At 38.1% G+C, this 23,263-nt stretch overlaps 1 long non-coding RNA gene across 4 annotated transcripts in view; it reads left to right on the forward strand.

Moving 5' to 3' along the window:
* LOC104687248 overlaps positions 1–23,263 on the forward strand; it is a 41,275-nt gene that overhangs the window by 17,058 nt on the left and 954 nt on the right. The window contains exons 2-6 of one of the 4 annotated variants that reach the window (XR_005601530.1): positions 11,035–11,153; positions 11,493–11,628; positions 18,763–18,918; positions 21,630–21,930; positions 23,020–23,106. This is a non-coding gene — a long non-coding RNA (uncharacterized LOC104687248). Of the gene's footprint in view, positions 1–11,034; positions 11,154–11,492; positions 11,629–18,762; positions 18,919–21,629; positions 21,931–22,199; positions 22,277–22,306; positions 22,867–23,019; positions 23,107–23,263 lie in introns of those variants that run through there. The other 3 variants (XR_005601531.1, XR_005601532.1, XR_005601533.1) reach the window with 3 other exon arrangements.

A 23,263-nucleotide genomic window follows, 5' to 3' on the forward strand; every position in this document is an offset into this window, starting at 1 on the left:
ACATTAACATTTTAGCTGGAAGAGCTGTGCTTAGGCTGTTTTAAAAGCTGTGCTTTTTGAACTGCTTTTTTTCTGGAGGTGGAGCAGTTTGGAAGACCATGAGCTATATTTCTTTCAGATGAATCTATTCTGGAAGATGCTTTCTAGGAACACATTGAATGCCATCCAACAGCTACTAGGAAATCAAGCCACAGCCACTGATAACTTAAATCTAATGTATGCATTTGGATAAGGATTCATATAGATGTATATGCTTCCTTTACCAGTATGGCTGCTTTACAAGTGTTATTCTAACTTCTGAGTCTTCTGTGTTATGTGGAGGGACAACAAAGGAGATCCGATGAGTGTAAAGTGTTAAAAACAACTCTGTATGATGCCTACTAAGCACATGCATTTCTTCCTACAGAACCATGGCTTTTTCCTCCTTACCTCTTCTTATTGCCATAATCCGAGACACTTTTTATGATAATAGTAGGGTACAGAAAACTAAAAAAAAAAAAAAAAAGGGAAAAAATCTAAAAATTATGACTTAAAATTGACAGTAGGATTTTTATGTAATATCATTTGCTACCACAAAAAAAAAATCAGAAATAGCTTTATTCCCAGATGCCTGCTTCAAGGGCTGGGTTTTTTTTTTAAATACCAATTCATAATACACCTGCTGGATGTGCATACTTTGAGATGAAAAAAAATCCTAACTCCAAAACCAACACAGATTTTATTCATGCAAATAGGGCTTTGAAACGAGCTTGCCAAACTAAGGTTATGTGTTTACATGTGGTGTTCATCCTCTTAGCAGTCAGATACTGTAGGGTCATGCGAAATGGATGGTGGTTTTGTGTGTGAAGCAGTGATGTATTCTGAAAACCAATGGGGCAGGAACACTTTTTCAAACATTTATGAACCGTTTTATACCCTGGAGTGGTGATGTGTCTGTATAGTCTCTATAACAGCAAACATTATGTGTTGTAAAACTGGCTAGCTGATATACTGTGAAATGCAGGGAAAAAAAGTTTTGAATGCAAGAAGAAGAGTGACTTGTCCGTGATCAGAAATATTACTGTTTTTTACATATTAACAGCATTTTAGGAGGAGGAGGAGGACTCTAAAAACAGCTAGGTTTCTACATACAGATTAGCTTGATGCTTCTCATTAAATTAGTTCCATGCTATTTTTCCAGCATATTAACCTAAATCTTTAGCTTATTATGTAAGTGAACTCATATTCTCTGGTTCTCACCATTTTTCCTTTAGCATGGCATTTTTTGGTGTAATTGTCCTGCCCTGAGAATTATCAAAAGACTTATTTGACTTGAAAAGATCACTCAGCTTACCTTAAAAATATCAAGATTTTCGTGTATCGGGATGGGTGACAGAAACTGCATGGTCAGTGCATGAATGGGAGTGGTATGAAATGACACAAATTTTATCAAAATCACTGGATTTTTTAATGAGAATTGTATGTCAATAAGTACTTCTCAAACTGGTTCTGCTTGTCTCTGAGGACTAGTTATTTGCTAGTTCTCTTTGTAGATGAAGAATAGTACATTATGAGGTCAATCACAGCACATAATTGATGTCCATCATCTGGTAGGAGTGGCCATCGCTGTAGGGTTAATTAACCCAATCTATCTTCCATGCTGACAAGTTCTTAGGGTTTACCCTTTTCATTAATGTATCTTATACTATTTGAGTATCCCTTGTTCATTGTATGCAGATATTGACTGGTCTGGTTTTCCCCCTGTTTTTTTTTTAAGGTTTGGGGATGGTTTAGGGTTTTTTGGGGGTATTTTTGTTGGTTTGTTATTTGGGTTTTTTGAGGGGGGTGGAGATTGTTTGGGGTTTTTGGTTGGTTTTGTTGTTTGTTTTAACTTTTAAAGTATCACTAATAAGATATTTAATAGTTAATCACCATTTTTAATAACTGTTATTACTTGTTTGAAACATTTTGGTAGGTGGTGGGTTTGGGACATTATTATTAATTTTTTAACATAAAATTTTATACTAAATCAACATTCTTGTGTTTGTTTTTTAAAAGTCAATTTAAAGAAAAATAATTTTGGCATTTCCAAAGTTTGTTTTGCTATATGAGACATTTTCCTGTGGAAAAATATGGTTGGCTCACAACTGTAATTTTAATTGGGAAAATTGTATGAACAACTTCTGCGATATTCTCTTCTAAATTCAGTGGTAGTTCAAGAGATTCACTTCTCACTCAGAACTTGTTATTCACAGGTGATTCGCCCTTTTAATGTTTTCATGGAAAAAATGTAAATATACAAGTATTTTAAGTAACTGAAAACACACTACTAAGCATTTCTAACTTAATAAACTGTAACTGGAGTTCACCTAAATAAAGTGGCCTACTTATCATCCTCTGTCCCCCTCACCTGGCTTCTCCTGGGATCCTAGGTAGGGAGAGAGCCTATTTTGAAGTTTACAGGAGAATTTTTGAAAGCTCCTATCTTGGGATAAATTGCCTTCCACTGAAGCCTTTCTTTTCCATTGAAACACATCTGAAAAGGAAAATGTCTAAGGTTTGTTGGTTTTTTCTAAGCTCTTGATCCAATATGACATGATAAAATCTGAGGAATATCAGAGATACTGAAATGACAGGTAGCTTAGAAAGTTCGAGGCATTTCAGAAAGCATCAGAAGCTGCAAAAGCTTCGGTGTTTTCAGTTATTCTGCAGAGAAGCAGCTGCAACTAGAGAAGGCAACAAAATGATGCTTTGTTCACAGTTGCATGATATGGAGTAAAAGCACAGAGTATAAGAAATGGGAGAACAGGAAAATCTTTTAGCAGAAGAAAATTTTTTATCTGCTAAATTTTTCCTGGAACAAGCCCTTTGGGAAACAAGCCACTCCTCTGGGATGAGAGTGGTCCCCCCAGTGAGAGACATAGAACGGCCAGGGTTGGAAAGGACCTGGAAGTTCGTCTAGTTCAAACCCCCCACAATGAACAGGGATGCCAAACACTAGATCAGGATGCTCAGTCCCCATCCAATCTGAATTGGAGTGTTTCCAGGCATGGGGCATCAACAGCTTCTCTGGGCAACTTGTTCCAATGCCTCACCTGCCTCACACTAAAGAATTTGTTTCTATATATGATCTAAACTTACCCTCTTTCATATAAAAGCCATTATCCCTTGTCCTGTACAAATCTGCCCCTATAAAAAGTTGCTCTCCCTCCTTTTATGAGCCCCCTTTAAGAACTGGAAGGCCACAAAGGAGGTCTCCCCACAACCTTCTCTTCTACAGGCTGAACAACCTTAACTATCTCAGCCTGTCTCCGTAGAAGAGGTTCTCCAGCCCTTTGGTCATTTCTGTGGCCTACTCTGAACCTGCTCCAACAGGCCCATGTCTTTCTTGTGCTGAGGACCCCAGAGCTGGACGTGGTGCTTCTTCAGGTGATAGGTAGTGCTAGGGCTGAGCAGAATCACCTCCCTTGTCCTGCTGGCCATGCTGCTTTTGATGCAGCTCAGGATGTGCTTCCCAGTTAGATCATTCTGAAGAAAAGGGCTCTTTCTATCTTCAACTGTGTCTTTCTATCTTCAACCGTGTCTTTCTATTATTGCCACTTTTTCTCCCATTGTAGCAAGATCACAAAACTGTTCCAGAATGTGCCCATGTTTTCTTGCTGATTTTCACATACAGTGCATACCTTCCTCTGCTAAGTAGCCGTATGTAATGTTGCTTTCAGAAACAACTGGCAACGTTTTCAGTCTCTCCTTTCAATCACCTTAAAACATGGTATTATGCCTATAGACAGAGAAATAGCAAGTGAGAAAAGCAGCTTAAGGGGCTTTTATGTCCTGAGTAAAAATTAAAATAAGGGTATCTATTAAAAAATTCTGGTCTGAAATAGATTGCTTAGAAGATATTTTACACAGTAGTGGTGTTCTGTTAATCTATGGCTCACTGATGCCTGCCAACTGCCAAATAACTCCTGATATCCTGTAAGTTGATAAATAATTTACTTGCTGTTAATAGATCTAAAATCTGATGTTCCTGTTGTAGAAATATATAGTGCCAAGTCCTCCAGACTTAGTAATGAAAAAGCCAAAGAAGTCATGTTGAGTTACAGTGCTTTATGTTTACTCAGAGTGTCCTTGGACTATCCGTCATAAGCACTTGATTCTCAGTCAATACTCTAAATCTGAATTAAACAGTCACTTAATATTTACACTTTTCTTTTAAATAACATTTTTTTCCCAAATAATTCCCAACATTGTCTAATCATACTGTTGCAAAAGATATTTGAAATGCCATGCTTATTACAGTATGTAATAAACAGGAAACAGACACAATGATCCTTATGGGTCCCTTCCAGCTCAAGATATTTTACGATTATATGACTGAGGAAGAAAGCACCTGGCTTGAACCTTTGACTACATTTCCACTTGTAACTGCTACTATTTACCTATCTGAAGATGCACTATTAGCACAAAGAAACAACATCCAGTATAACCGCATTTTCATTCTTCCACCCTCTGTTCCCACAGTGTATTGGTTTGGTTTGGGGCTGAAATGCTTTATGCTCTAAATTAGTTTAGTCAAGTAAAGAGTCAGCCACAGTCTTCCTTCAAAGAAGGCAGACTGGAACCAATTTGTCAAAAGAGCAAAATTAGGAATATGTTTATCTAGGTTGTAGGTATATCTAAAAACAATAGAACAGCTGTGCTGAAGTAGGATTTTATTAAAGAAAAGGGATTTTTCTGCAGCTCCTGTTCCAGCCTCCTTCCTATTTACAGAAAGGTACATTTTTTCTGGACATGTGAAACACGAATTTGTATAGACTTTGTTCAACACTAATATAACACAAGTTGATTGTACAGCTTTAAACTGAGACAGTGACTAGCAGCAGGAAAGGATTTAACCATTTTTATTACACAATTATTAACACAATTTTAACACAAGCAGATAAAGATGAGCAGTAAGAAGGTAAAATATTATGATTATTTTCTTCATCAATATTATAGAAATGCATTAAAAAAAGAATTTGTAAAGGAGATCAAATAACTTCACACTCAACACCTAATTAGCTTATGTTGAATTTGATTACCCAGGTTCACCAGACTCTAGAATTAGGTTGCTAATGTATAATTACATACTGTTTGTGGGAGTTAAAAAGAAATTAATATAACTTACACACACCTATAATCTACTGCTAGAAAAGTCAGGAGTGCACAACAAACACAAAAAATATGGTGTAATGAACTGAAAAAATTACTATCTTTTAGCCCAGGTTTACTGCTTAAATCATAGATTTTTGCTTTTTTCCTCTAGCCACATTCCAATTTACTTTGTTATTCCTTCTATAACCCCAACCGACTTTATTTTCAAAATTGCTTTTATCTGTCATGCCATGTAAAATGGGCTTTAGAAGTCTAAACAAAATAATGCCAACTACCTCCCTTTCTCACTTTATTTTCCCCAGAAAAGTCAAATATATTTGTTAAATTAGAGCTGCTGTCCCTGAATTCTTACTGATCTGGAATATAATGAAGTTTCCTCCCTCAAAATAACTTCCTTAATGTACAAACTACACTTCAGTTAGCTTCAAAGGATCATTCCTACAAAAGGAAGGGATGTTTTCAATTACTGAATATACATAAATTTATTTCAGAAATAACTAACTTGTACAGATCTAGAGCACAATAAATAGTAGACCAATTCTCATTGTCTCTTCTCTTAATGCCTCTTGAGATTTCTGGTTTTGCACATGTATTTGCTCTACAAAGAACATTCAAATTAAAAATCAATCACAATATTGCAATTATGAAGTGTCATAATTAAATTATAAATGAAAGAAAAGCAAATCTGAGGGGAAAAGTTAAGGATACAAGTAAAGAATAATGGCCATCTCAGTCAGAATACCTTTTCTGTATTCTTCTGTTAGAGAGTTTGGACAATGATAACATTTTTGAAATCATCATGGTGAAGCTCTCCATCCACAAATCCAAAGATAAAGTGTATTTGCAGAATTAGAAGTCAATTCTCCTTGACAATGGCCATCTCAGTCAGAATACCTTTTCTGTATTCTTCTATTAGAGAGTTTGGACAATGATAACATTTTTGAAATCATCATGGTGAAGCTCTCCATCCACAAATCCAAAGATAAAGTGTATTTGCAGAATTAGAAGTCAATTCTCCTTGAATATGTCATCACTAGGTCAAGAGTTTTCATTTTAAGTGTACTCAATTTTGTAGGACTTTACAGTAACTTTTTATACACTATTTAAATAACTCAATGCATTTCAAGACAAAGAAAATCTTAAGCTCCTGATGATCTTGTCTTTAAACAGGTAAGTTGGTAGAAATTAGAAATCTCAAGTTCAGATAAATGCAGCTATTTCTGTCCATTCACAAGGAAGTGTCATCTCTAGAATTTGAAATTTAAACAGTAAAAACACTGTAAGATCGGGAGTCGCTACCTTTTCAGTAACAAAAGGATTTAAACATCCATTTAGAGAATGACAAAACTATTTTCATGATATTTCTTTTGTACTATCTTTACAAAATACTGACATAGTAGAATTGAAGCCATATGGTGTTAACTACTTGGTTGGGGTGGAGGGATGTTTAGAAACAAAACTGTCAGAGACAGAAGGGCTACAGAAACTGAAAGGAGAATATGTCACTGTCTACATCAGAATGGCTGCAATTTCCACTGCAATCAATGTTTTTGCAGGTTTTTCTTATACTCATGCCCAAGTAAATATTCTCATTCTGTTGTGTAAGTCTCAACATGAGCATCTTGTTCCTCAAGATTCCCTCATGAGGAACATACAGAGGGCGTGTAGCCACAGCCAGACCAAGTCAGCTAAGCCACCAAATCATATTAACCTACCAGTGCACTCCCGAGTCTCACTGAAGCTGCACCACACAAGCATTTCGAGTTTGGCTAGACATACTTTCAATCCTCCTTTCATTGATGCAGGTTGTGACGTGTTGGGTTTGTAGATGGTGAGACACCCTAATAAATATGCAATAGGTATCTAATGGCTTCTGCTCCTGAGTGCAGGAAATCTCAAAACATGCTTCTAGTTTGTGTTCTGGACTGTTGGATTTTTTCTCTTTTTTTATTTTTTTGGTCATCTTCTGAAGGACTTTTAATGTCACCATAGTCTAATGAGATTTGGAATTATATTAAGAGGAAGTTCCAATGTTATTACATCCCACAGAAAGAAATTCTAGTTCTGAGAATCATCTTTATTACTAGCACAATTCTTAAGATGAATGTTTTAAAGTTTAATTACCATCAGAGGAGTTGCTATATATTCCTGTCTTTCTCTGGAAAGATTTCTTCTAACTTCCTAATTATAGTGAGGAATTTGCTTAAGCTGTACCAGAAACCTAAATAACTTCTTAATTTTTAACAGCCATTTATATGACATAAGCCACTTCTATACAGAAGACATAATGTACTGCCTAGCCTTCTTTTCAAATTACACTGTTAAGGACATATACCTCCATATACCTCCTCACCATATATGGGGAGACAGACTCACATACCTTGCATAAATACTTTTATTAAAAAGCTCTTCGTTAGTTCTTTCAAAAAACTGTTCACGAGATAGGAGGAAATTTCAACTTTTTACTCGCTGGTCCTAAGGCACTGAGAAAGGAAAGGCCCCTACGTATTTTATTAAAATTTTAAACACATGCCAAGTTTATTTGTGCCTAAGTGAGAATTCTAGAGTTTATTTTTCATAAGTATACTCTCCAAAAAAAAAAGAAAAAGAAAAACAAAACACATGCAAAGAACAGAGAAAACCCAAACCGAACTTTGGCATACTTCTTGAGATACTTTATTCCCCCAAAGTCCAAGATGGGCTTGGTTTTTATGAGGCTTGAAGTATATGTAAGGTATCAAAGCTCCAAACAGGAGATTAGAACAGTGGGTTGTTTCCATGGATGTCTGTATTACTGTTGGCAGAACATGTGACGCCACAAAAGAGAAAAAAAGCCAAATTAACCTCTGATTCATAATCCTACAAGACCCTTGCCTCAAACTCTACATTCAAACTATTTGTTTACTACCTAAGCATTTTCTAGGTAATCAGAAGCTATGGGGAAGGGAGAATTAAAATATTTATTACATATTTGTGAAAGAAATTTAATATTATTTTAGGCTAAAATAATTAAAAGTTGTTTAAATTTATAAAGTGTCATACAGAGACCCAAAGAACCTAAGTCTGACCAGGGAAAATAAAAATTTGAAAGTTTAACATGCTTTTCAAAGTTTGCAATGGATATGTCAATTGACACTATACCGTGCCATAAATTAAGTCCCTCCTGGTGGGAAAGAATTTACTGAAAGTCCTTGCAAGGAGTTTAAAAGATAAGCTGAAACTTTTCCTTGAGTTTCTATGCTTCCAGATAGTTGTTTATTAAGTCTTATCAGAGGAACAGAACCACTAGCGTGATCCAGGTACAGCATAGAAGGAAGAAAAGTAGGAGTAAAGACAATTATCAAGATTTACACAGCCTTTTAAAAATATTTTAACCAATAGTTACTAAAAATGTAAATTATTTTCACTTTCCTACCAATTATTCAGTAACACGACTAGGAACTGCGGAATTTTCTATCCAATCATTCCAAACTACTTTTACTGCAGAATATGGAGTAGTAGAAGAAGGAGAAGAAGGTTTAGAGAACAACAATCCTCCATTTTGATATTTTTTACTCTTATCTATGTACTACAAAGAGAAGCCCAAAACCTCTAAATTTTTCACCCTGTGACAATCTTACATAGTAGTCTATCACCCAATTCACACCACTGTATTTTCTAGTTGTTGTCTGACTGTTGGTAATTTTTTCCAAGGTTTGAAGCTAAAACAGTGTTGTTCAGGGGGTAAGAGCCCTTAAAAACAGGCAGAGAAATATTCTCGGCGCTCTGGGTTCCTACAGTCAATCATGGATCCTCTGTTCTGTGTTTTGAGAAGCTTCAGCACATAACCTAAGCAGAAATTTGGGTTTTAATAAAAGATTTTTTTTTATGTTCTTGTAGTAAAAGTGATAATGCTTATCATTGATATTGATTCCAGATAAGAAGTTGATCAGGATGAGAATGTGTAGCTAATTTACACTTTTGAGTTTGACTGTTACTCTATTTCTTCAAATAAAAAAATGCTATTCTTGTAAAACCAGTTGTTGTTTATTTATTAAAAGGAAAACACCACAGCTTAATCCACTTCAGTACAAGTACTCCAATCTTTCATATGGCAAGGTTAAAATAGACACATATGAGTACCTTACTTTATTTCCATTTCCATTGTTTAACTTGATTAATTTCAGTGGCATTTGTTTGGGTCCAGTGTGTTCAAATTCAGATCTTAGTAACCTGGTTTGACCCCTGGAGCTGGGACCTCTCCAAGCCAAGCTAGTGACTTCACTGTAAGATATTTGCAGGAAATGCTGCTGGTACTTGAATCTTGGTAGAATTATATACAGAGGAATAATCCTTCCAGCTCTTAGGCTGGCAGATGGTACTTTCACAAGCATTTAATTCACCTCTTAATTTAAGGTTACCAGGTCTTTTTGTTCAGAATGCAACATCTCTTGTTACCAAGGCCAGCACACACTGAGGATAGAATGTAGTTTTATAAAAGAAAAGGAGTAAATACAATGCAAGGAAACACACCTTACCTAGAATTTGGAAAAAAATTGTCTTTTTCTTACCTTTTTAAAAATTCCATTACTATTCTATTCTCCTTAAAAAAGCTGAGAGAATTGTTAACAGCAAATACACTCACTTTTGTATGACTACCATCCTCTCACATCTATGCAAGAAGTATAGACTAACCAAAACCAAATACAGATACAATCCACAGTATTAAGTACTGCAAAACTCTGCATACATCTGTAAATAAATAGTTTGTTATCTGTATCTTATTTAGTTTACACAACATCACTTCTGTCCTAAATTGCATCGAGTCGTCATCATAATTGTTCATTTTGCCTTCTATTTTTTCACTTTGGGTTTTTGAGAACCCCACATATTCCAGCTACTTACTGTGTACGCACATATAAAATTGTATTATGGAATGAAAAAGGCATTTCTCTGCAATGTGGTTATTCATGTAAAGTATCTAATTTTAAGAGAAAATTTTCTTTTATCTTTAACTCAATTTATCTGCAGAAATGCATTTGAGTAGTTAATGCTTTGGAATAGTCCTTTATTGTAAACATTTCCTCTGAAAAAGGGACCATACTTTTCTGCTTCATGTGATCTGTGTTTTTAGGAAAATAGGTTCTGCAGAGGAAAAAGATATCTTCTTTACACAGGAAAGAGATGGAGAAAGCTATTTTAAGATGGCTGACTTCAGCCTGAAAACTACTTAAGAGAATCTAACTGGAGACCAAGAAGTGAGAATGATGCCTTTGTACATGAGTCAGCTCTGAGTCTGAAGATCTTAGAATCACAGAATGGTTTGGGCTGGAAGGGACATTTACAGTCATCTAGTCCAAACCCCAAGATAACAATAATCCTCAGAATCGGTTGAAACTTCATGATCACTCTCTTGAAATATCCAGTCATCCATTTCTCTGAAATATCCATTAGGTCTTGGGAGAATGACAATACTAAGGTTATGTGCTCTGAAGCAAGAAAAGCTCTGTGTCACTTGTAACTCGTCACTTGTAAAAGAAATCTTAAAGAGAACCACAGTGGACCAGTGTGAGATTTACATATTAGACGTTACTGCTTGCACTTTGATTAGCTTTAATTTTTAGACACCCCTCATGAGTCTCAAAATTAATGATTAGATATGTAACAATGTGTGATGATTGGGGGAAATTTCTAAGGATTAGTTAGATATAAGGATATAACTAATTTTCTAAGTAAGAAAGAATTCCAGCTTCCAATTTCTATTCCAAACCACTGGAGTGTTTCATTTTTTGAAATGTTACAATTACAGTGAGGGATGCCTTTACTACTCTGAGCAGGGCTTGAATTTAGGTATGAATTATTCAATTAATTTTTCCTTGTGTTCCATGGTTTTTTCATCATGCATGTGGAACTGGCCAGCTCCAAAGGAGGACTAGAGATTTCAGTGCAATCCATGGATAAACTGGCTTATATGGAGTGAAATATGCTTCTGCCTTCAGTAAATTTGACAAATTTGACAAATTTTCTGAAAGAGAAAGGTAAGTTTAATAGGTTTTGACCTAGAAAAGGCTTATTGACATGTGTCCTCTTTGGAAACCTTATTTTAATGGCATAAAAAGCTCTAAAAAATTCTGAAATTCAGTTTCATTCCAAGAGAAAATTTCAAGTGATTGTATAAAAAGGTTTGTTTAACATTTGTATAAATTGTCTATACCCATATGAATCAACATTCTTTCTGACAACACAAAAAATGCGAACTACTGAAGGAGTGATGATTCAGTGCATAATCAGCTTTCAGAAGACTCTCTTTCTAGACTTCTGCATGACCCAAACATATTTGTTATGTTTTTCTGTTTGTTGGGTTTTTTTCAACACAGCCTCTTCCCTTCAACATTCAGTATATTCTGGATTCTAAAATACTGGAGAATCTGAAAGAGTGAGATTTTCATGTTCTGTCCACTTGAAAGGTACTGAAAAATTTGGAAGAAATTTTGCTTTGTGGAGGATCTGAAGGTAAATATTGTCACCTACAACAATTTGTTTAAAAAGCCTAATGTTGTGGTTTTCTGCACAAAACTTGATCTTCATTATCTTAAAACTCAAACACAAATATCAGTATCATGCTATGGAATTTTATCCCACTGATAAGGTAGTTAAGCCTCCTTAATACACCACTGGAGTTTGTCATGAAGTTTCCAGCAGTTGCAAATCTATCATAATTATCTGCCTAATGACTTTTTTCTGCATAGGAGCATGGATCTCCCAAAAGAGGATTTAATCTATTAGCTGTGTGGACCATTAGCTGTATCCAGATTCAGGGAACCACGAAGATGAATTTTATCCTGTGTCACAGGCTGCTTGTAAGACAGACATAGAAATGCTCCACTGTGGTTAGATATATAGTGCATTATAAATGGGATGAGAAACAGTAAAGTTATAAGACTACAACAGATGAATCAATGAAAAAAAATCAAGAAATCTTCCAGGGTTTCTTCAAGTATTTTTTATTTTCCATTGCATAGGATGGATGGCCTTTTTACTATAAAAAAGTGTAGAAATGCTGAAAACCAGTGCACTCCCAGAAACTCTTAACTAAAAAATTATATGCAAATATTCTTCTGCTCCAAACACCAAGGCTAACTTTGCAACCCCAGTGAACTATATTTTTCCCAGTAGTCTTGTTCTATTTGTAGGATGATGCAGTGAAAAGAGATTAGAGAACATGTTGCTTTTACTGAAGAACAGTATGTGTGAGCACACATGGGAAGGGGGGATCTATTTCATTCAGGGTCAGTTGCAGAGTGTGACAATTCAGTCCTCATGGTTTAAGGTTTGTAGTGGTGCCAGCTATAGGATGGATGGAAGGATGGATGGGTGGATGAATATAAGCTATGGCCCAAGGACCCCAGTGAGCTCTAAAATATATCAAGGAGTGTATGAACAAAGTCAAGCTTGAGCAGCCCAGCTCCACTCAGTCAGCTTTTTAGCTTTTTTCAGTCTACTGGGTTGCTTGATGTTCGGCATGTGGTGAACTGATGAACTGAATTTGAACATAGGCCATATTCTTTTCATCTTTGCATGCCTTTTGATACAAGCCTGTTGCTCCTCTTCAGGAAGCCTGCTTCTTGCACACCGACACTGCAGTTATCCAGTTTACATTTTATGTTGATTGCTTAGGAAAATATTGATTGAAGATGTCATCATGAGTCAGAAAGACTTTGTTTAGGCTTCTGGTAGAACTGGAATTCAACTGTGTGTTTCTAAGCTTACTTTTATAAAATGAGAGCATAACAATATAATTTACCTTCCTTTTTTTTTTCCTCTGAGAAGCCATGGGAAACTAGCAAAGAACATTTATGGCATTCTGAGGTCATTCACCTGATTATACCTGGGGAAAATCTATAAAAGCAGGATGATGCAAACTGTCAGAATGAAGCAGTTGGAGAGGAGAGATGACTGGCAGCAATTGTGTTTCAGGTGGAAACAGTGCAAAAATGGACACAATATTTTCATATTTGAAAATCAATGTTCATTCGCATGAATTTCCATATAATTCTAGCCCATATGTGGGGAAAAGAATTATGGGGAGGAAATAGAGGAGTTTTTCTTCAGCCCAAATATCACTGGGAAGTAATATTTACATGTCATTTATAGCATTTACTGTTTGTTCTTAAGTAAGTTACACAAAGCACAAAGACATCAACTCTACTGTGATTATTCGAGTGAGTTCAAGATCAAGAATTATTTCCTTAAAAAGATTGACAGAGATACATTACTTTGGGTTATTCTGATGTTTCAGTTTGCTTTTGGACAGTTTAAAGTGATAGGAATCAATTACTTACATATTTCTTTTTGGGACACATAGTTTGTTGAGTTCTTGTTTCCTCAAGATTGCTCTTAAGAGGTGAAATCCCTGACTCCCAGCTGTGACTCACCAGATGGCAGTACCATCTTCCAGTGCCCAGCACAGGCAGCTGACTTTGCTCTGACTAGTGTGTTTCTAGGCCTAACTACTAGTGTGCAGCCAAGTCCTTAAAAACTAGTAACTAGACTGTGTGGATGTGAAGCAGATTTTTATATAAGCATGGGCTTAAACTTGGCCTGGACATAGTTTTGGTGTAACCTTAAATTCAATGTTAAGTCCTATATATTGTAAACTATAAAATATCAAGACGTGTTCCAGTTTAGCCAAATTTAGAAATATATCCTCTGAGAGAAGGCAGGCTACAACAACCCTTCCCCCACCAGGTTTGGGAAAAAATAAGTTTTCCTAGAAGGAAAGTGAAAGAGATAAAAACTATTTATTTAACAAACACACAGGAAAAGGATAATGATGCTAAATGATAAAACCTCCTGCTCTGCTGAGAAACCTGGGGGAAAATTCAGAGTACTTTCATAGATCTCCGTCCTTGGAGCTGGGACAGGGTGGTGGGCCCACCTCCAGGGCCAAGGCCTTGGTGGAAAGTCCTCCCAATGTATTCTGATGATGAAACAGTCCAGCAGAGAGAAAAGGGAAAAAAATGAAGTCCCAGGAAAACATAAGTTCAACTCTCTGGAGGAAAAGGAGCTGAGGAAAAAAAAAACTGCTGAAAGCTGCCTGGAAAGAAAAGCAAGCCGGGTGCCTTCCCTCCCCTCTTGCTCTCCTGCTGCAGCTGGGAAAAAAAAAAAAAAAAAAGTCTCTATCTCTGCGTGACCTTGAACAAGCTGCAAACTGCTTTGAAAAAGTTTTCCTCAGTTTTTCCTCCCCCCTCTCAGGCTCAGTTTAAAGGCATAGAAAGGCACAAAAATTGATTTTAGGGCATAGGGCAGAGATATGGGATACACATCATAAAGTCACCCCAAGACAACACGTTAGGAAACAGAAAAAAAGAAAGCCTAGGAGAGAAAAGAATTATTTAAATATCTATTCTGTATGTACAGACAGTGCATAGAGAGACACTCCCTTAGATAAGTACATCATTATCGGTTCTCTTCCATAAGAAACCCTGCCCATTGTCATAGAATCATAGGATCACAGAATGGTTTGGATTGGATGGGACTTCAAAGACCACCTAATTCCAGGCCCCCTTCCATAGACAGGGACACCTTTCACTACACTGGTGTACTCAGAGCTCTGCCCAACCTGGCCTTGAACACTTTCACAGGGATGGGGTATCCACAGTTTCTCTGGGTAACCTGCTCCAGTGCCTCATCACCCTCACAGTAAAGAATTTCTTCCTTATATCTAACCTAAACCTGCCCTTTTTCAGCTTAAATTCTTTGCCCCTATCCCCTTTTGGTGAAAAGTTCTACACAGATAAAAGCACTGTAGCTTAAAAAGATAAGTAGCTTAAACACATCTGTCATTGGCACATGCAGTGTTTAATCAGAGCTGTAAAATTTATCGCAGAATTTTTCTTGGTCTTGAGAAGGGACAGTTACAGAGATGCCAGATGCCTGGTGGCCATTGCAAATCTCACCGGCAGAATCTGTTTCTGCCTTTTAACAGAACAGAACTGACACTGAAACCTGCGTCCGTGGCACAACAGTCTCTACAGAGCTGCACTAAAATCCTTTGTGTCACCACAATGACAAAACACAATAAAGTAATAATGATACTGGTTCGAGAGAATCACAAGCACAAAGTCATGAAAAGAAATTCTATGAAGTGCTTTTGGTATCTTTTGCCCCCTGTGCTGTGGCTCCATGCCTACAAAGGTTTATGTACATAAAGAGCAAAGCACAGTGGGACTCTCACATGCCTCGAGTAAAATACAGGCTAAGTCCTTGTAGGCCTGAGACTTTCAGTTCAGGCTTTCTGCACATTAACTTCTCTAATATATATATATAGTGTATATTATATATATATATATAAAAATTGCTATGTAAAGGAATTATTTGCAATGTGACTTTTAATTTATTTTTACAACACATATTATTCTTTACATTTGGCAAAGGTGTATCAGAACTCTGGTTCATCATTTATTTTAAATTGGATTTAGTGTCATTCAGTCTGATGCAATGAAAAAGCTTCAGATGTGAAATCCCTTGTGAAGGCCTCAGTATTAGAATTGGAAATACTATGTCTGCCTTAAAGTCCCTAAAGTAAATGTCTGAAATTTAGTACATTTTCATTCTATACTGAGTATTTCAACTATTCCCTGGAAGGAAGAATACAAGGTGATGGGAATGACTGCTTTGGTGTCATCTCTTTTTGTCTGTGACTTCAAGGCACCACTATTTTTCTATGCAGTCACATGCAATAGAGCATATTGGGTGTTCAGTGTTTGGGACAGGTGTGAGTCAGGCCATATGAGGGTTTACAGTGAAAGATTACCTGTGCCTACTACCCTGAGAGTTCCACCTAAATCAAATGATGTGATCAGAGGTTTACGAGGTTTCCCAGAGGTATGGTACAAACATATGTAAAGATCCTTCAAAATAGTTCAGCAACTTACTTTGCATAAACATGTCTCTCACCTGCTGCAATACTTCCTAGGAGAACAAGGTATGTCTAAACAGTAACATATGCCCAAAGTTCAGCTCAGCACAGAAAATTAATTTTCAATTCTTCCAATGAAGCTGTTAAAAGGAAAACTGATAACTATCCCAGATACTCTTTCTCATGCCCTCCCTAGGCCCCTGGGCTTGGCTCTCAAGATCTTTGACTTTGAATATGTCAGCTTTGTCTCAGTGGCTTCCCCTCTCTGTTCCCTTGAGAATTTAAGACATTAACTGGATTCTGGCTTTGAGTTCCTGATTGTAAAGAGAGACAAATACTGGTGTTCTCAGATGCCCTTATCCAGCCCAAATGAGCTTTCCTTCAGAGCGGATTGTGCAAGTGTTGAACAGATCTCCTTTTCTACTTGCTTTGGGGAGGAGTAAAAGAAGAAGTGATGTCACTAGTGTTTTCAGGGACACCTGAGGTGAATGGGATCAGTCATACCTCATAATGCAATTGTTTAAAAGTACTGGAGAGCTGCCATTGCATGCATTGCCCTGGTTTGTGAGGCTATCACTGCAGTTGTAGCAGCTAAAACCTTCTTTTTGATAAAAGCCTTAGATTTTGGAAGAGAAGAACTTAATGCCGTACTGATGCACGGTGACGGGATCTGCACTGGCTATACGTTTCCGGGCCCTTTCAAAGGAGACAAAGATTGCTATTCAGAACTCTCTCAAATGAGGCAAGAACAGAAGTCTCCACAGACTAAACGCTAAAGTGGTGTGAAATTTTGTCATAAATGGTAGAGCTGAAACCTGCAGCAGTAGAGAGCTGAGACTGAAGTGAGGTGTCTGGAACTCAGATCAAGGATGTGACCTCCTTAGATGGATGTAAATCTTCCTGCATCCTAGACAACATTTCAACAGCCAAGGACTACTTGGGATTTTCTCTACACCCACCTTAGATGAAACACCACTTTTGTAAGTTGGGATCAGATTTTAGGTGTTCTTTGGTTGAGGAATTCCAGTGTTTCCCATTTCAAATAAAAGAAGTTCTATAGACAGATCCACAGACAGATCCACAACAAAAGTATACGACAAAAAATCTCAGCAATATATTAGTCTAATGAGCTCTGATGGAGGGAAAGTGAAAAAAACTAACACAAATAAAACCTAGAAGAAATACACGAGTGACTTAACAACAACCAGAGATCTTCTTCATTAGTTTCACTGAAGGAAACTAAGACTCAAATCTTTTGGGTCTCTCAAATGTCATCAGAGTTCTCAGCAGCCATGTGCTGAGTTGGAATTAGCATATAAAAGTGACCAAATACATCTGTTTCAACTCTCTAAAGCTAGAGTCTCTTGGTTGCAACACAGATATATTTATTTCAGAAGAAAAATTAATTTTAAAAGGACTGAACTTGACTGTTTTTTCTCCCTATCAGGATGATTACAACTCTGTATAGTGGCTAAGATTTCTATAGCAAGTAGATTTTTTTGTATTCCTGCTTTGTGATTGTGTAACTTGGAACAATGTACAGAAGCCTGTTTGCAGAGCAGTTGCTTTCTCAAAATAAAAGGATGAGTCTTTAAAGCAGAATAAAAAAAAGAAGCAATAAAAAATATATGAATGATAGTCATAGATTTCCTTCCATGTATGTCATTAATGAGACTGACTTCTACAGTATTGCTTTCAAACCTGATTTGAATTCTGAAATGCTAAACTCAGAACTAACTAAATGAAATCATTAATAATGTGATCTTCTATCTGTGCCATGTATTTTTATTTTTTTGGATTGTTTCCAGAAATGTCAAAGCCTTCTCTGCTAATACAATTTATCATGCATCATTAAAAACACGTGATTCAGTATAACTTTGTTTTCCAATTAGAACTGGAGGGCCTTCTTTGAAATCTAGTTGAATGAACTAGTGAAGCAATGAACTAAGTAAAGCAGTTGAAGGCTGTGGCATTTCTTTGTTGTATTTCAAAGTCCTGTTTCAAGATTTTCTCTTCTGAAAATAAACAGTCTGCATCCCTTGAATTTCACATTTGTGTGACATTGTGTAGCAACATCTCACCCGCAGCAAGAAAATCAATACAAAAATATAGTTTAGCACCATCAGTTCTTCCCAACTCTCACACATTACTAACACATAGTATCTCTATGTACCTAATATATACACCTACTCCATCTAATACATACATAAATATATATATATATAAAATGAGATAGCTAATATCTTAGATACTGTAAGATAGGTAGATAGATACAGATATCTATTATCTAACATATATTAACTTCTTTGAAGCTTATATATGTTGGCTATGAGCCCTAAGGGATCTCCTCTAATTAAACTTGTGACCGTGCCGTGTTTATAGCAATGTTTTCATTAAAAATTTCATGTAAACTCTTCAGTCTCTGAACTCAGCTGGGAAGCTCAGAAAGGGGATATTGGGTGGCCATATACATTTTTGCAGGTGAAAGAGAATAAATAAAGTCTTTAATTCTGTTAGCTAGGAGCTACTTTTTTTTAAAATATGGGGGTTTTATTTACCCACACTCAAGTTGTGAGTTTTTATGAATTAAAAGTGTCCAAAACCAAGACACACAAGCAATGCTGAGTGCTACATATAAAAGAAAATGTAATTATTTGTGCTTGGCAAGCCGCATGCCTGGCTGTTGTTGTGGTAAACATTTCTCACAAATGTCTTTTCTATTTTAGACAAAAAATGTGCAGTCTTTGGAAGGCACACTGGGTTGCTGTCGTCATTTATCTACTTAAAAGCTCTGTGAAGAAGGAATCCAGAGAATAGCAGAGCTGCTCCACATCACTGTAAATTGTTTGTTCTGAGGATGCACCAAACCTTGAAAACTGGGGGTAAGTGTTGAACCTGAAGAACACATTGGTGACTGATGCACATTGTCTGAATATTTCTGACTGGTATATATTTAGGAAAAAAATGCTGTTTGCACCATTTTTTGTTTAATGATATGACATCTCCATCTAGAAATTTTCCCAAGCAGACCTAAATGACTTGAAAATGTTTTGGTCACAGAGGCTGATGACAGAGTCAGAACATGATGTTAGGGTTGTTCTGATATTTTTATATGAACCAAATGTTCTTGAGAAATTACACTTACTTCTTTCAATGTGTAAAATCTTACGCAGATATTCCTGAAATTCTATCAGACATGATGTTCTTTATGAGAATGGGTAAAATTCATCTATAGTCCTTCCCCACCTTCCAATGAAGGGAAAACCTTTGCACTTGAGAACTGTCACCTGTTAAAAATTTATGGTGAATTTTCTTATGCAGGGAAAAAATCTAACTGCCTTTGTTGATGTGTGAGACACTAAGACTCAGGGACTAGAAATTAAGTTTAAGTGTCTCTGTGAATGAATTCTAATTTATTATGTAATTTTTCCCTATATTTCTTATACTTGAGGATGTCGTGCGTATTATCAACAGAGAGTTATATATTCCTGGCCATAGCTGGCAGCTATAAGGTAATAAGCCCTGAAGTCCTGATAGAATAGAGAACACTGATTTGAATTTACAAAACGTTCTTTTAGGCATGATGATGGTTGAATGTAACACAAGGATTTCTCTCACAGAGGGTAGGTATACTTCAGCTGGTTTACCAACGACTTACGGTTAATAGGGAGGTCATCACTGGGTAGGTACAGAACACTGCACTTTCTCTACCATCAGATTATATTTCAAAGGTGTGCTTGTAAGAAAAAATAATCAGATGTGTTAAATCCCATTTGTTACAATTTACAGTAAAATTGTTTTTTGAAGGCCAAGTAATCCATGAAGACAAAGTTCAGCCATTTAAATAGTAGCCTATTTAATAAATGAGGACTCAGAAATAGGCACCTTGGCTGATCATGGAAGTGTTTTTGTGTCCCTGCTACAAACATGTTCTAATATTACAGGTAGACAAAAGAATGTTTCACATGAACATTTCTTCTTTCTCTGTTTTTGTATATGTAACAATGATATAATACATGCAAATGTCTGTGAAATAATTTCAGGAAAAGACATACAGCATTTTCTTTTGGAAAGGAGTGTCTTATTTTGTTTGGGATTATTGTAAATAATGTATGGAAACACTTGGGAGCTACTGATCAAAATATCTTTCTGTTGATAACTTGATTTAGTAGATAAGACAAAAAGCTTTTCCCCTTGAAGCTGCTGAATTAAATGAGTTCAAGGTGAGGGCTAGCTTAGTAAAGGTTCCAAAGAAAAGAGCAGTTTTATTTCTTGTGTAAGTTCCACACCATCAAGTTCAACACGTCCCTGGTAGAAATGTTTGTATTCTTGGAAAAGTGATGAAAAAGGACATGAGCTTGATTACTCACTATTCTTTTCCAACTACAACCAATTTTTTGAACTCAAGAAAGAGAACTTTACCAATAACTTACCTGCTAATTTACTTTAGAAGCTACACTTTCTGAAGTCATTCCATAACTGAGGTGCATTTTCCCACATTAATAATTTCAAATTCTGTATTTTCAGCCTTCCAACTCACAAAAAAGAAAAAAAAAAAAAAAAAGAAAGAAAAAGAAAGATGCTTAAGTAATTCCACCAGCTACCTAGCTGCAGTTTTATTCCATTAAGGACAATATTTAATTAGAAGTAATGTACAGAACTGTTTTCTAATAAACACTGTAAATGTCATATAATTAGAAATTTTATTAGAAGTAAATATTCTATTGTTATTCCCCCTCCCTCCATATGTGCTGCACTGATTTTTACTTATAAGCCTTTTACTAGTTGCCTAAGAAGAGAGTTTCTGTACATGTGGGATTAATTTCTTGTATTAAAAAAGGCAAGATTTAATCTTTTTTTTCCTGTGGGTGCACATTGGATTTAATGGCTTTTCAGTTCCCTTTAGTTCTTATGCTCATCTTCCTTGAAAGCTGCAGGCAGAACTGATAACATGCCATCATTCCCTCAACACTGGGCCTTATATTCTAACTCATATAGAAAAAGGTACAAATCCTTTGGCTCTGCTTTCATTCCTTGTTTATACAACACAGTCATAATGAGTAGTGTGATCTAAAGAGAAATAATAGCAGCTCCCTAGTGTACCAGACACATGTAAGATTGAGTGCTGATATCTTCTGAAGGAATTTCTGTGGTCCTTTTCACCGTCTTGCAGAATAGGTGCTGCCTTACAGCCATAGACTTGTTCCTGCTCTGATTTCTGATAATTTCAATGCACTACACTTTTCAGCTTTCTACTCTCATCCCTCCGTGCTTGAACTCAGAAAAAAGACCATTAAACATGAGTATTTCAGGCGTAGCATAAATTTCTCATTTGAAATAAGGAGCTATAGGTTAGGAATTCCCTGCACACTGCTTAGCTGTAATTTCAGGGCATGATTAATTTCTCGGTGCAAATCACCAGGCAGACACCCTCAGGGGTTCCTTGCTTCTGCTTAAAGCAGAAGATGGAAACAGAGAAGTGCTCATTCATATAAGAGATTGTAATTTTACTGTTGACATACATTGCAAATTTTCTCTGTATCAGGATCTACCGCTTAGATGTATACACAGTTTCCTGATAAATTTCTTTCAGATGCTGAAGCCTAAGTTTCAGAATCTCTAGGAAAACGCCATATGCAATGAGAAACCCAGTTTGCAATGGAGAGAAATGCATCAAAATGCAACGGTGTTTCTCAAAACTTCGTTGCCAGTGCTCTGCCTTACCCTCTCCCGCATTGCTGATGACGTCTCAGCAGCAGCCCCACGAGCTGAGGAGCATGAAACATTTGCAGCCGGCAACATCTGATGATAACCTTGACTGTGACAGACATCACTGATACCGCTCCGCAAGGCAGGGGCGACCCACAAGCCCAGCGCACGCAGGCCTTGCAGAGGTGGGCGGCCACTCACTTCCTCAGCCGAACGCTCTGCCCTTTGGGATTTTCCCTCCCTCCCCTGCCGAGGTGCCACCCTCCCTGCTCCCACCGTCCCTGGCTGCCCCGGCGGCCCCGCGGCCCGACCCGCACCGCCGCCAGGTGGCGCCTCGCGACCGCTCTTGGAGCGGAGCCGCGGGAGGGGCCGGGAGCGGGGTGGGAGCGGGGCCGGGAGCGGGGTGGGAGCGGGGCCGGGAGAGGGGCCGGGAGCGGGGTGGGAGAGGGGCTGGGAGAAGGGCTGGACCGGGAGCGGCTTGGGAACGGGTTCAATTCAGGACCAGGTCGGGGAGCAAGTCCCAGTCCTCAAGTATGTCAGGAGCGGGTTCCCGGTTCGGGAGCGGGTCTGGGAACGGGCCGGGAAGCTGGTACACCCCGGGGAATAAATATTTTAATAAAGGGGGAGCCGCCGCCGAGCTTTGGGCGCCGAGGTGTGGGGGTGCGAGCGTGGGAATGGGGCCTTGCGGTGTGCGGGGCGCAGCCTCACGCCCCGAAGTGCCCCAAACAACATGTCCTTTTTAGTGATTATTACTCTCAGAATTAAAGTCTGTGAATTCCAAACAGCTCCCAGTGAGTGATGCTGTGTGGTTCGGCCGCAGCGGCCGCCGGTGAGCGCTAACGTGTCGGTGGCATGTTGGAACAGGGGCGTCTTAGCACGACGTGTTCGAGTAGAAACAATGGGGGGGCGAGAGGGCACGGCTCTTCCCTGACTCCAGTGACACCGGAGAGGCCGCCTCAGTGGGAACATCGCGGCTTGTCGCGGCTGCTCGCGATGTGTCGGGGTGCGGCTCCAGGGCGCGGGGGTGCCTGGCCAGAGCAAGGACTGGGGTGCGGGATCGCCGGCGGTGCCGTGGCCGCACTCCGCTCCGGTCCCGGTGTCTGAAACCCTGCCGGCTGCCTGTGCGTGTGTGTGTGTGTGCGCGCGTGTGCCGGAGAAGAGGGGAGGAGGGAGGAAGTGGGGTGGTGGTGGTAGCGGCTGGCGGGGAGGGGGATGATTATTGGCAATGGGCGGGAGAGAAAGAGGCGACTCCTGTTTCCTTTTCTTCCTGCCAGCGCAATCTCAGCTCATTTTCTCTAAGCTATACAAGTTCACGGACGAGCTACCTAGCCAGTCCTCCTCTCCGGTCATGGACCTCCCAGGTAAAAAGGCCGTTCTCCTCCCCGCCGGCTGTTCTTTTTTGCAAAATATAATTTTTAAATGATAGCAAAAATAAGATGTGGGGTTAGGGCAGCGGTAGAGATGCCTCTGGAGAGGCGTAGGAGCGATCTCCCAGGAGCGAGATCTCCGGGTATTCTG

This window comes from Corvus cornix, chromosome 2, assembly GCF_000738735.6.
Source record: "Corvus cornix cornix isolate S_Up_H32 chromosome 2, ASM73873v5, whole genome shotgun sequence".
In the NCBI taxonomy this organism is placed as follows: domain Eukaryota; kingdom Metazoa; phylum Chordata; class Aves; order Passeriformes; family Corvidae; genus Corvus; species Corvus cornix.